The following is a 12647-nucleotide window of genomic DNA, read 5'->3' on the forward strand; positions in this document are numbered from 1 at the left end:
CCCCCGTCCCAGAGGAAAAAGAGGTGGATCTGGTAGGTCAGAAGGCCCCAGTGCCCTGGGCCCAGAGGCAGAGGTGTGGTCTCAGAGACAGTATGTCACACAACAACTTGTGTGTTACCTTGATGTCCTGGCCCGCTTCCAGCTCATTTTCCCTCCGTAAATTCCCCTCCGCCGGCACAGCCCTGGCTTAATCTTCTCTCCTAACCTCCCCGTGGATCTGCAGCGCACAGCTCTTCAGGGTTCGGTGGCAGCGGGGGCGTTTCTGATGGCGATCGCTGGGGGTCAGTCTCCCAGCCCGGCTCAGCCACCTTTTCCGAGCCGCAGTCCAGGTCTCACCTGCCGTCCGGTGTCTCGGAGCCTTGAACGGGGGCTGCTGCATGGCACAGGAGTAGCATTTTGTCCCATCCGTTCAGGGAACATCTGGGTCTCCACTTGCATGCCTGAGGTTGCCTTAATTTGAGCCTCATTCCTCAGGTCTTCTTTAGATGGTCCTGGGCATGAGAAATGGAGACAAGCCTGATGGTGTGTGCTACAAAACCCCTTTCAAACCCAAACAGCAGCTCCTGCCCCGCTTGGATTTTCAGCCTCTTTCATTGCTTCTCGCCTTGCCCTCAGCAGGGACCAGGTTACTTAACAGCCTAGAGCTTTGGTGGTCTTTCAACTGCCTTGACAAATTAGCTTCTCCTGGACGTTCCTGAGGGCCCTGGGGAACAGCGACTGGCTGACAGGGTTTGTAACCAGATGAGGGGGCTTGCACTTTCTGGTGTCCAGGTCCACGCTGGGGAGAGGACAATCCACTCCCCACTGATGGCCAGAGCCAGGCCCCTGTGTGAAGTGGGCCCGGGAGGCAGTCTGTGTATTCCAGTGCCGGTTTCACCTTGCAGAAACGACTGCCCTGTAGAAGACAAAGACAAGGTCTGCCTGAGGTCTTCAGGGTCAGATTGGTGGGTGGCGTGCTTGGAACTGACGTGGCACTTGCAGCTGTCCCTGTTCTGTGCCTTGTCCATGTGGTACTAATCCTCGAATCATAAACCGCAAGGACTGGACGGGACCTCGAGCGGTCAGCGAGTGCAGCCCCCTAGCCGGGCCAAGTACCATTGCTGTGTCCAGCTCTGGGCCCCACATTTCAGGCAAGATGGGGAGAAATCGGAGCAGGTCCAGAGGAGCCCCACAAGAAGGATGGAAGTTCTGGAGAACATGAGCGATGAGGGAAGATGGAAAGAACTGGGCTTGTTTAGTTTACTGCTCTTCAGCACCTCTGGGGATGGAGATGCCACAGCCTCCCCAGGCAATTTATCCCAGTATTTCCCCCCACCCCCCGCCAGTTAGTTCGCTTTTCCTCACATCCAACGTCAACCTCCCTTCCCCTCACGCCTCTTCCTGATCCGCGTCCCTCTGCCCCCTCTCCCCAGAAACCCTGCATCCGGAGCCGGGTGGTGCTGAGCGGCCTCCGGGAGGACATGTGGACGGAGGAGCACGCCGCCACCCTGGACCTCTTCCTGAAGGACCCCCGGAGGCAGCTGCTGGTCGTTTACGTCGATGACTTGGCCGGCCTGAAGGTGGAGCTGACCATGCCGCACCAGGTGCGTTTGGTGGGGGAGCGGGACCCTGCTGGCAGCGACGCGCTCTTCTCATTCATAAGATGAAGCCTTGGGGGGGAGGGCTCAGCGGCAGTTCCAGACCTGGGGGGGCGTTGCTTGAACTCGGGGTGCTACGGCGGGGGGAGATACAGTGCAGGCCTGCCCCCGGCAGGAGCAGAAACAGCTCGCCTACTTCCTCCGCCACGAGAATGCCGAGATCACGGCGGAGAATTTCCCCAAGACAGTCCAGTTCGGCACCGTCCGGAGACCCTACCTCGACTCCCTGCTGCGCGTTCTCAACTGCGTCTTCCTGCCCCGCCTGTTCTGCAACACGGCCTGGCCGGAGAGCATCAAGAATGAGTTCTTCTCGGAAATCTACCACTTCATGACCTCGCTCACAGGTAGCGCGGCGGGGCCGGGGCCGTCAGCCCCAGCACGGGAGGGGGTGACCGCGAAGCTTTGGGTGTGATGGAGTTGGGGGAGGGCATGTGTGACTCAGGCTGGATGGGAGAGGCAAGGAGAGCAGCTCCCAGTGGCTAAGGATGACCCTGGGGCTACAACTGGCAGGTAACACCTCTGCCCTGAACAAAGAGGAGGGAGGAGCCGAGCTGGTTTTGAATGGGGGGACGGCCGTTAGAGGCTGGGGGAGAGGGAGCTGGAAGGCAGCCAGCCTGAGGAGGGGGAAAGCTACACCCCAGAGGGGCACCCCTCGGGGTCTTCTCCCCAGGATGGGTTGGAAGGACTGTCTCTGGCTGCTGTGCTGTCGCTTCTGTGAGAAACTGGGCATCTGTTGCCTAATAAACCTCCTGTTGTACCTGCTGAGTGAGAGTCACTCCTGCCAGTGGACGGGGTGCAGTACAGGGGGACCCCTGAACCCCATCACATTGGGTCTCTGGGGAAAGAGACGAGTGTGTCGGGATTCAGGGGTTGCCAAGCGCTGCCCCCGGCCGCAGGCAGGAGCGACTCTCACCCAGCAGGGAGAACAGGAGGTTTAGGAGGCTCCAGAGGCCCAGCTCAGCACAGAGGGGTCAGTACAGCCGGCAGAGACAGTCATTCCAACCCAGCCTGAGGGGTGCCTCTCTGGGGCCTAGCTTCCCCCTCACCAGCCTGGCTGCCCCCCAGCTCCCTCTCCCCCTCCCGCCTCCGAGTCAAACCCAGCTCGGCTCCTCCCCGCTCTGTGCTCAGGGCAGAGGTGTTACCTGCCAGCCTGGGGTACAGCCCAGGGGTCATCCTTAGCCGCTGGGAGCTGCTCTGCCCGTCTCACGCACACCCAGCCTGAGTCTCAGATGCACCACCCAACTCCATCACCGAGTGTTAGAGCAGCAGGTGCGGTGGGAGATCAGTGAGGGCCAGCCAGCCCCCGCCAGTGCCCCACCTGGGAGGTGACCCGCAGCTGCGGAAGTCTCGGTGGGGGGTGCTGGGCACAGAGGGACCCTGCTGGGGGCTGGCTTGGCAGCCCCCCTTGCTGCTGTCCTACCCCCTCTCTGGGGAACTTTCTGGCTGCCCGGCTGTGGGGGCGGGGTGCTAGCACAGAGGGACCCCGGCTTTAGCATTACTCCCTCTCCTGCCATGTCCACGGGCCAGCAGGGGCTGCATCCTCAGCAGGGAAAGGTTTGGGCTCCCTCTGGAGTCAGGGCCCTGACTGGAGCTGTGACAGATCCCATGTGCTCCAACTCCTTGGAGCCTGTGTGTTCTGCCCTCCGTCCTGAAACCCACTGGGACTCCGCGTGTCCCTCCCTCCCTCCCCCAGACACGCGCTCCAGAATGAAAGGCCGCACGGTTCTCTACATCCCCATCGAAGCCCTGGGCCTGAAGGCTGAAGCGGTGGTGAAGGACAAGGCGCTGGTTCAGAGGCTGGAAAGTGAGTAGCTGTGCAGATCAGTGCGATGGGGGGGGCGAGCTCGGCGGAGGAGGTGGTCAGGGAATTACCCTCCAGCTGCGGATGAGCCGCATCCATCTTTCCCAATCTGCGAGGCCTGGCGGGGGCAGGAGCGGCCCAGGTTATTGCTTTCTCTCTAGATATCCCTCCAGGTGCTGGAAGACACCCGGCCACACTCACTGCCCTGTCCTCAGAGGGATGCCTGCTGAGTCCCCAGCCCCAGTGGTGTAATATTCAGGAGGATTTTCTGGGCCCGGCGAAGAGCACCCACCCTGGGAAGATTGCTTCAAACCAGGCCCGGACTGGGTTGTCCTTCCCAATGGTACCTGGGCCAGCCCCTCTGGCCAGCCAGAAGCTACACAAGCAAACCCACGGATTCTGCAGCCCCGAAACCAGCAGCCCTCCTCGCGCAGATGAGAGGTTATGAACACTTGTCTTGCCACATCCACACCCGTTCTTCCAGCCCCAGAGGGACCATCCCCATCCCCAGGTCAACCAGAAGTCCCGTGGCACCCTATGGACTAACAGGACCAGCCCCATCCCCAGGTCAACCAGAAGTCCCGTGGCACCCTATAGACTAACGGGACCAGCCCCATCCCCAGGTCAACCAGAAGTCCTGTGGCACCCTATAGACTAACATATTTTGAAACATAAACTTTCATGGGCAAAGACCCGCTTCATCAGATCCACGAGTCGGTGGCGGGGAGGGTTCAGAGGAGTATTTAAAGAGGGGGGTCCCAATAAAAGGGAGGGCCAGAACTGACAAGGTCTATCCAGTCAGGGCGGAAAAGGCCCATTATCAGTCGTGTACATCAAGAGAGGAGAAAAAGCAAGTCACATCAGTCGGGGGGATGAGGCCTATTGTCAGATTCTAATGCGGAGGGGTGAGTTTCCAAAGCAGAGAAGCCGTTCTTGGAAGGGGCCAGCCGATCCCAGGCTCTGTTTAATCCTTGGTGGAGGGAGTCAAATTTGCAAATGAATTGCAGCTCCAAGAGTTCTCTCTCCGTTTGATTTCGGAAATTTCTTTCGGGTAGAACTGCTGCTTTTAAAGCTGTTACTGAGCGTCCAGGGAGACTGAGGTGCTCTCCCACCGGCTTCCGTACATTACCGTTCCTGATGCCTGATTCATGTCCCTTTGCTCTTTTACGGAGAGACTGCCCAGTTTGGCCAAGTTGCCGGCACATGATGGCGTCTATTATATCAGTAGATGTGCGGGTAAAGGAGCCCTAATGGTGGGGTTGATGTTAGGTCCTGCGATGATATCACTGGCGTAGATTAAACAGAGACTGGGAGTGGCTGGCCCCTTGCAAAGATTAAAAAGCAGTCCAGTAGCCCTTTAAAGACTAACAAACTAATTGATTAGGTGATGAGCTTTTGTGGGACAGACCCACTTCTTCAGACCAGAGCCGTACCAGAAACATTGGGTCTGTTCTGGTCTGGCTCTGGTCTGAAGAAGTGGGTCTGTCCCGCGAAAGCTCAGCTAAATAATTATTTGGTTAGTCTAAAGTGCTCCGGGACTGCTTTTTTGTTTTGATGGTAGATAGACTAGCACGGCTCTCTCTCTGTTACTTCCAAGAACGGTTTCTCTGCTTTGGAAGCTCACCCCTCCACATTAGAATCTGACAATGGGCCTCCATCCCCCACCCCCGACTGAGCTGACCTGTTTTTTCTCCTCTCTTGATGTATGCTACTGATAATGGGCCATTTCCACCCTGAATGGATAGACCTTGTCAGCTCTGGCCCTCCCTTTTACTGGGACCCCCCTCTTTAATACCCCTCTGACTGGCCCCCCCAGTGCATCTGACGAAGCGGGGCTTTGCCCACGAAGGGTTATGCCCCAAAATATGTTAGTCTGTAAGGTGCCATAGGACTTCTGGTTGTTTTCGAAGACACAGACTAACACGGCTGCCTCTGTGATAATTATCCCCAGGTCAGTGTGTCCTTAGGCCTCACCCCAAACAGCACGCCGGGCCAGTGTCTAAAACCGAAAGGTTTAGTAAGAGAGAACAGGGTGAGAGACAGAGAACGTGGTTAAATTAGAGACATCGGTCAGATTTCATGACGTGGGCTACAGCCGATGGTACAAGCTGCTGTCTTGAAAGTCTTGGAAAATGCATCCTCTGCGGGACGGATCCCCAGTCATAGAATCATAGAACGCTAGGACGGGAAGGGACCTCAAGAGGTCAGCGCTAGTCTCCAGCCCTCCTGATAGGACCAAACACCATCTAGGCCATCCCTGATTGATGTCTGTTGAACCCGCTCTGAAATATCTCCAGTGATGGAGATCGCACAACCTTCCTCAGCAATTTATTCCAGTGTTTAACCCCTGACAGGTAGGAAGTTTTTCCTCATGTCCAACCTCAATCTGCCTCGCTGCAGTTTAAGGCCATTGCCTTGGCCTGCCCTCAGTGGCCCTCTCTGTGACCCTCTTTGAAAACCACCATCACTTCCCCTCTCAGCCTTCTCCTCTCTACACTAAACAAGCCCAGTTCTTTCCGGTGTCCCTCATCCTGCATGTTCTCCAGATCTTCCATCCTTCTTGTTGCTGTTCTCTGGACCTTCTCCATACAGGCTTAGCACCGAAAGACAAAGATGGCCCCTGCCTGGGTCATGTTTATTGTCGTGCCATGTGAAGGGAAGAGCTCTCTGCCTGCGCAGGTACTCACACCTGATCAGGTCACCTGCTGGGTCATTCTGCCCTTGGCTACATGGTCTCAGTCAGTGTGTGGATTCGACCTCTGGGTCTCTGTTCCCTTGTTCCGCCCATCTCACCTGAGTGGGAGGTGCTCACCCTTCCTCTTGTGAATCCCAGCACTAGAACATTTCTCCTACCGGTATAGAGCCCAGATCCGTAACTTCACGTACCCAAGTCGCATCAACAGCGTCAGCGAACCACCAGCTTTCAGTGGACACCGCACTCAGCCCAACACAGCAGTTACAGAAATGCTGCTCATCTTTACTGTAAAAATCTGGTAGCATCACCAGGGGATCAAGGCTGCGGGGGTCGGTAAAGCTACAGAGACCGGCAAGCCCTTGGAAAAGCTCCCGGAGGCCTTTGAGCACCAACGCGTGCAGTGGAAGAAAGGCAGAGCCCTGGAAACTTGTTAAACCGGGCGCTAGCGCAGATTCTAGCGTGTACGTTGAGCTCCCGAGATGTCCCGTTTCCTATCACCTGTCTCTGCTGCTTCTTCGTTAGCATTCGACCCAGTATGCTACCCGACGTCCATTGCATGCCCCTGCCCTCCCTGCCGGTGAGAGGTTTGTCTGCCTTGACCCAGAGAAGCTCCTCCCAGATCTGCTGTGGTTACACCTCGCAGTGATCGCGACAACCAGTGCATGCTGTGGGGGAGGCTGGGGTTCTCTGTTGCCCTGTGGACTGCTTATCCTGGGGCCTGTTGGTTATTGAAAACCCACAGCCCGTCACGGGCCCTCCTGCAATGGAATTATCCGCGTGGAGCCCAATTAAACAGCCGGGGACTCCCCCAGAGAACAGGGAGCCTCGCTGCCTCCCCAGATCAGTTCCCTGAACAGGGCTCTAGAGGAGAGCCAGTCGAAACCCTGCATCTGTGCGTTCACTTTCGTGTGAGTAACTTCGGGTACGCGGTTAGGGTGTTTCCTCATTTGCAGGCTCCAGTCCTGTGCCTGACGCAGAGAAAAACCGGCAGAAGCCTGATCCCTGATGGCAGCATGTCAGCATTAAGTCAAAATAACTTCCAGCGCCCTCTGTCCCCCACAAACCCTTTCTGCAGCAGCTGCTTGGAGGTGTGTCCCACCAATGCAGAGTGTAATAAGCAAGAGAGGAGAGGCTCAGCCCCACACCCGGTGGGCGTTTGTCCTCAGCCTCTGAACCTCCAGCCTCGTCTAGAACAACCGCGTTCAGCCCTCACGCCAGCCAGGCTCAGGGGTTCTGGCTCTTCTCGCACTTTGATGCTCTGTCTGGCGTGAGGGTGGCTTTTCTCACCTGCTGTGCAGGTTGTGCCGGACGGCGGCCTGTGTCTGGCAGGGTTTAAAGAAGGACTGGGCATTTCTGGGGCTATTGAAACCCTCCTCAGTTACGTTAAGTAGCGTAACAAGAAGTCCTGTGGCACCTTATGGACTAGGACGAGGTAACAAGCTCTGTGGACGTGGGGAAGTCAGTGGATGTGATATACTTGACTTCAGCAAGGCTTTTGATACGGTCTCCCACAACATTCTTGTCCATAAGTAAGGGAAATACGGATTGGATCCTTGGACTATAAGACGGATAGAAAGCTGGCTTGATGGTCAGGCCCAACGGCTAGTGGTCAGTGGCTCAATGTCTGGGTGGTGGTCTGTTTCAAGCGGAGTGTCGCAAGGCTCAGTTCTGGGGCCGGTGTTATTCAACATCTTTATTAATGACCTGGACGAGGGGCTGGGTTGCACCCTCAGCAAGTTTGCGGATGACACAAAACTAGGGGGAGAGGTAGATTCCTTGGAGGGTAGAGAGAGAATCCAGAGGGACCTGGATAAATTGGAGGATGGGGCCAAAAGAAATCTGTTGCGGTTCAATAAGGAGAAGTGCAGAGTCCTGCACCTGGGGTGGAAGAATCCCAAACATTGTTACAGGCTGGGGACCGGCTGGCTCAGCAGCAGTACGATGGAAAGGGACCGAGGGGTTCTGGTGGATGAAAGGCTGGATATGAGTAAACAGTGGGCCCTTGTAGCCAGGAAGGCTAACGGCGTACTGGGGTGCATTAGGAGGAGCGTTTCGAGCAGATCTAGAGAAGTGGTTATTCCTCTTTATTCGGCACTGGTGAGGCCACATCTGGAATAGTGTGTCCAGTTTTGGGCCCCCCAGTATAAAAGGACGTGGATTTGCTGGAGCAGGTTCAGCGAAGGGCAACAAAAATGATTCAGGGGCTGGAGCACAAGACCGATGAGGAGAGGCTGAGGGATTTGGGCTTGTTTAGTTTGCAGAAGAGAAGACTGAGGGGTGATTTAATAGCAGCCTTCAACTTCCTGAAGGGGAGCTCTAAAGAGGCTGGCGAGAGGCTGTTCTCAGTGGTGTCAGATGGCAGAACAAGGAGCAATGGGCTGAAGTTGAAGAGGGAGAGGTGTAGGTTAGATATTAGGAAAAACTACTTCCCCAGGCGGGTGGTGAAGCACTGGAATGCGTTGCCCAGAGAGGTGGTGGATTCTCCATCCCTGGAGGTGTTTAAGTCCCAGCTGGAGAAGGTCCTGGCTGGGATGACTTAGTGGGGATTGATCCAGCTTGAAGCATGGGGCCGGACTAGACGACCTCCTGAGGTCCCTTCCAGCCCTGGGATTCTGTGATTCTGTGTAACAGATATTTTGTAGCATCGGCTTTCGTGGGCAAAGCCCCGGGTATTTTGTGGGCGAAGACCCAGATATTTTGGAGCGTAGGTTTTTGTGGTCAAAGCCCCGGGGTTTTGCCCATGAAAGCTTATGCTCTAAAATACCTGTTAGTCTCTAAGATGCCACAGGACTTCTGTTCTCGAAGGCACAGACTAACACGGCTGCCTTTCTGATATTAAGTCGCTTTTGCTCCGGGTGGCAAACTCCCTCTGCCGGGGTGTGATTCCATAACGCCCCCTTTCCTCCGTAGCGTCTGGGATTAGCTGCTGTCAGAGGCAGGGCAGGAGAAACTTGCTTGGATTCTCCCGTCACGGTGGATGCAAATTCAATCCCAGGTGCCACTCGGGACAAGTAACAAGCTGTAGATTGTATTATTTATGCAATACGTCTTGATTACAGCCGCTTTCGCGGTGATTCCACCTCCCCACGCATGGAATAAAAATGCCCTGTCATGCTAGTTTGGGGAGAGTGAGATAAAATAGGGTGACTTAGAAACAGTGGGTTTTAACGAAACCTGCTGCTCGATACCACAGCAAACACTTAATTTCCTTTGTGCCCCCCAAGGGTACCCCATACCTCGGAAACTCCCTGCTTCTGTGGTGTGATGTGGGGGGGGTACGTGTGTGGGGCTCACACGGGCTGTGGGGCTCCTGCTGAGGGTAACCGAGGCGACCAGGAGACAGAGAGCTCACCTTGCTGGCGTGCAGCCGGCACTCTCTGGTGAAGGCGGCGCTGGTTCCTTTCAGCGACCAGTGCAGCTCCTTCAGGCCCGGCTGGGTCTTCTTGTCCAGGTAGCGGATGCGTTCCTTGAACAGGGCCCTCTCCTCGGGGGACAGCATCGCAATGATCCTACGGGGCACGGAGGGCCGGCCGTGGCAAACAGGCGCAAAGGCCCTGGGCCGGAGAGCGTTACGGATCCGCTGAAAGGCTGGGCCAAAGGGGCCGGCACCCTGCTCGCTCGCCAGGGACGGGCCAAGGAACTGATGCGCTGAGGCGCAGAAATCCCCCTCTCTTTCCCTGGGTCATGCGGGGGTGGCCCATCTCCCAGGCCAGGGCAGAGCGCCCCTGACTTTCTCCGGCTGCGGGCCAAGAGCGGGGCAGGCGAGGGGTCACCCGGCCAGGTCGCCATCAGCTGGTGTGATGGAGTGGGGGATACGTGTGGGGCTCACACAGGGTGTGGGACTCCTGTGGAGGTAACTGAGGCGACCAGGTGACACCTCTGGGCTGCAGACAAAGGAGGAGGTGGAGCCTGAGGGGTTTGAATTGGAAGTGGGAGTTGAAAAGCAAAAGGAGGGGGCAAGGCCCCGGCTCTGGGGTCCCTTCAGGGCCTCCTCTCCCCAGCGCGGGTTGGATTGACCATCCCTGCCTGCTGCACTGACTCCTCTGTACGACGTTGTGTCCTGTCGGCTAATAAACCTGCTGTTCTCCTGCTGAGCGAGAGTCCCTCCTGCCTGCGGCCGGGGGGCAGAGCTTGGGGACCCCCGAGCCCCATCGCATACGGCTCTCCGCTTTCAACAGTTCTGGGCGATTCTCCTTTGGCTCAGGTGGCAGGCGCCTGTCTGGATCATGCGCAGGTCAGGGGACTGTAAACCCAAGCCCCGGTCTGGTTTCATTGCCTTGAAAAAGGTTAGATTTTAGGGAACAGTTTGTCCCTTTACGAAAGCTGGATGTCCCTGCCAAAGGGCACGTGCCCAGGAATCGCTCGAACCCTAAACCGATTCCCGCTGCCAAGGAGAGGCAGAGGGTATGAAACAGACCTGGTGGTCCCCAGCGAGGACACCGTATGGTCCACAAATCCCAGCGTCGGCCCACTAAAGGCCCTGCAGGAGCAGAGAGCCTGCTGCCGAGGTGCTGGGCTACGTTGATCACTGGGCTGCACCCCTGCAATTTACTTACTGCTTACTTGAAGCCTTGTACTCCGCATGGAGCGTAGGTCATCTCCAAGTCTCGTCCCCTTTGTCTCGGGACAAAACCTCTAGCTGACTCCAGGAGCACCCCAGGTGTCCTTCCGTCTCAGATCTCCTCCATGTTGGTCACGGTCGTCGTCTTTGCATTTTCCTGGCGGGCTCCATGGCAGAGCGTGCCGGGCTCTGCTGGAGGACGCTTTTCGGAGGGAGTGGCCTGGTTGTCCCCTCTTTCTCCTCTGGATGCGAAAGTTCAGTAGTTCCTGCTCTGCTCCAGAGCCCCTCGTTTATGACCACGTCTTGCCATCGGACGCAAAGGACGGACCTCAGGCGCCTCTTTATGAACATCCGCGGCTTGCGGTTGGAAGCCTTCTTGGCGTGCCAGGTCTCGCAGCCGCACGAAAGCACGCTCCTCACATTGGTGTCACAGAGCTGCAGGTGTTCTGCAGGTATCACCGGTGACCTCCATGTGGAACAAAGAGTCTCGAACGCAGCCAAGTCGCAGCAACTTGCCACAATGGCTGGAACCAGGAGCCAAAGCCACTTCTGAGGGAGCAGAGGGCCAGGTGTTGGGGGGACTTAGGGACCGACATAGACCGCAGCTCAGCTTGCTGGAGCCGGGGTGGGGCAGTGCGTGGCCCCGGGTGGAACACAGGAGTCCTAAATTTTCAGCCACTAAAGCCCAAAGAACATCTAGGTGCCTAACTCCCTTGGGTTGTTCCAGCGTCCATGATCCACTGGACCCGGCAGATCAAGGAGGTGCTGAGGGCGCAGGAGGCGGTGGAAAGCCGGGAGAGCACAGGGCCGCTGGAGGAGATCGAGTTCTGGAAGAACCGCTGCACCGACCTGTCGGAGATCAGCAAGCAGCTGTGCAAGCAGGGAGTGAAACACATCGAGGCCGTCCTCATGGTCTCCAAGTCCTCCTACGTGGCCCCCTTCCAAAGGCTGGCCAAGCAGATCCAGGTAGGGCTGGGAGATCGCAGCTCTGAGGGTCCCTTGGGGAACGCCCCTGGAGGTTTTCACTTCGGGGGCTGAGTTCTTCCTCTCCCCCCGGGTTTGCTTTGCAGGATGGGTCAGAGCAAGCCCAGTCGAACCTCCAGTTCCTTTCCATCCTAAAAGAGCCGTTCCAGGAGCTGGCCACGCTGCGGCCCAAGGACATCCCAGACAAGCTGCCCCACCTCATCTCCCTCGTCCGCATCATATGGGTCAACTCACCGTACTACAATACTAGGGAGAGAATCACAGCCCTCTTCCGAAAGGTGGGGGAGCTGCTGGGGTGGGGGGCTAGGAGCCAGGGTTCCTGGATTGTCTCCCTGGCTCTGGGCGGGCAGTGGCGGCTGGTGGTCAGATCAGCGTTGTGATATAGCCCAGGTAGAGACTGTTCTGAGTCTCGCCTGGCTCTGGCCTTTTCTGTGCTCTCTGCCACAGCTGTGTCTGATGGCAGCAGGTCCCTGGGATTCAGCTCCTCCTGTCACTCGAACATGTTGCCGTTGAAATTCACGGCACGCCAGACTCTCTTGCCAAGAGTCATTGCCCAGGAGTAGATTCTGCTCGCTGCGAGAGGCCCAGGCGGAGCTGTGCTGACCCTCAGATCCTTTCTTTTAGATGAGCAGTAAAATTATCCAGATGTGTTGTCGAGACATTTCCCTGGACCGGATTTTTGAGGGTTACGTGGTATCCAGCAGGAAGTGTCTCCACGACTGCATCTCGTGCGTGAACGCCTGGAAGGACTCTTACCTCTATGCTGCTCAGATGCACAACAGGTGGGGCAGCCGGACCGTTGTGTCCTACACAACCAGCGCGAGGGTGTACAGGGGAGGCGGTGGCGGGATACCGGCAAGGGGATCTTCCCCCTCTGTGCCCCACCCAACCCAATGGGGACAAACAGAGACCTACTCAACGGCTAGCAGAGGGGAAGGAGAGGAGGCAGGGAGGTAGGTAGGTGCATTG

The sequence above is a fragment of the Carettochelys insculpta genome, unplaced genomic scaffold (genome assembly GCF_033958435.1).
Source record: "Carettochelys insculpta isolate YL-2023 unplaced genomic scaffold, ASM3395843v1 scaffold_0051, whole genome shotgun sequence".
NCBI lineage: Eukaryota > Metazoa > Chordata > Testudines > Carettochelyidae > Carettochelys > Carettochelys insculpta.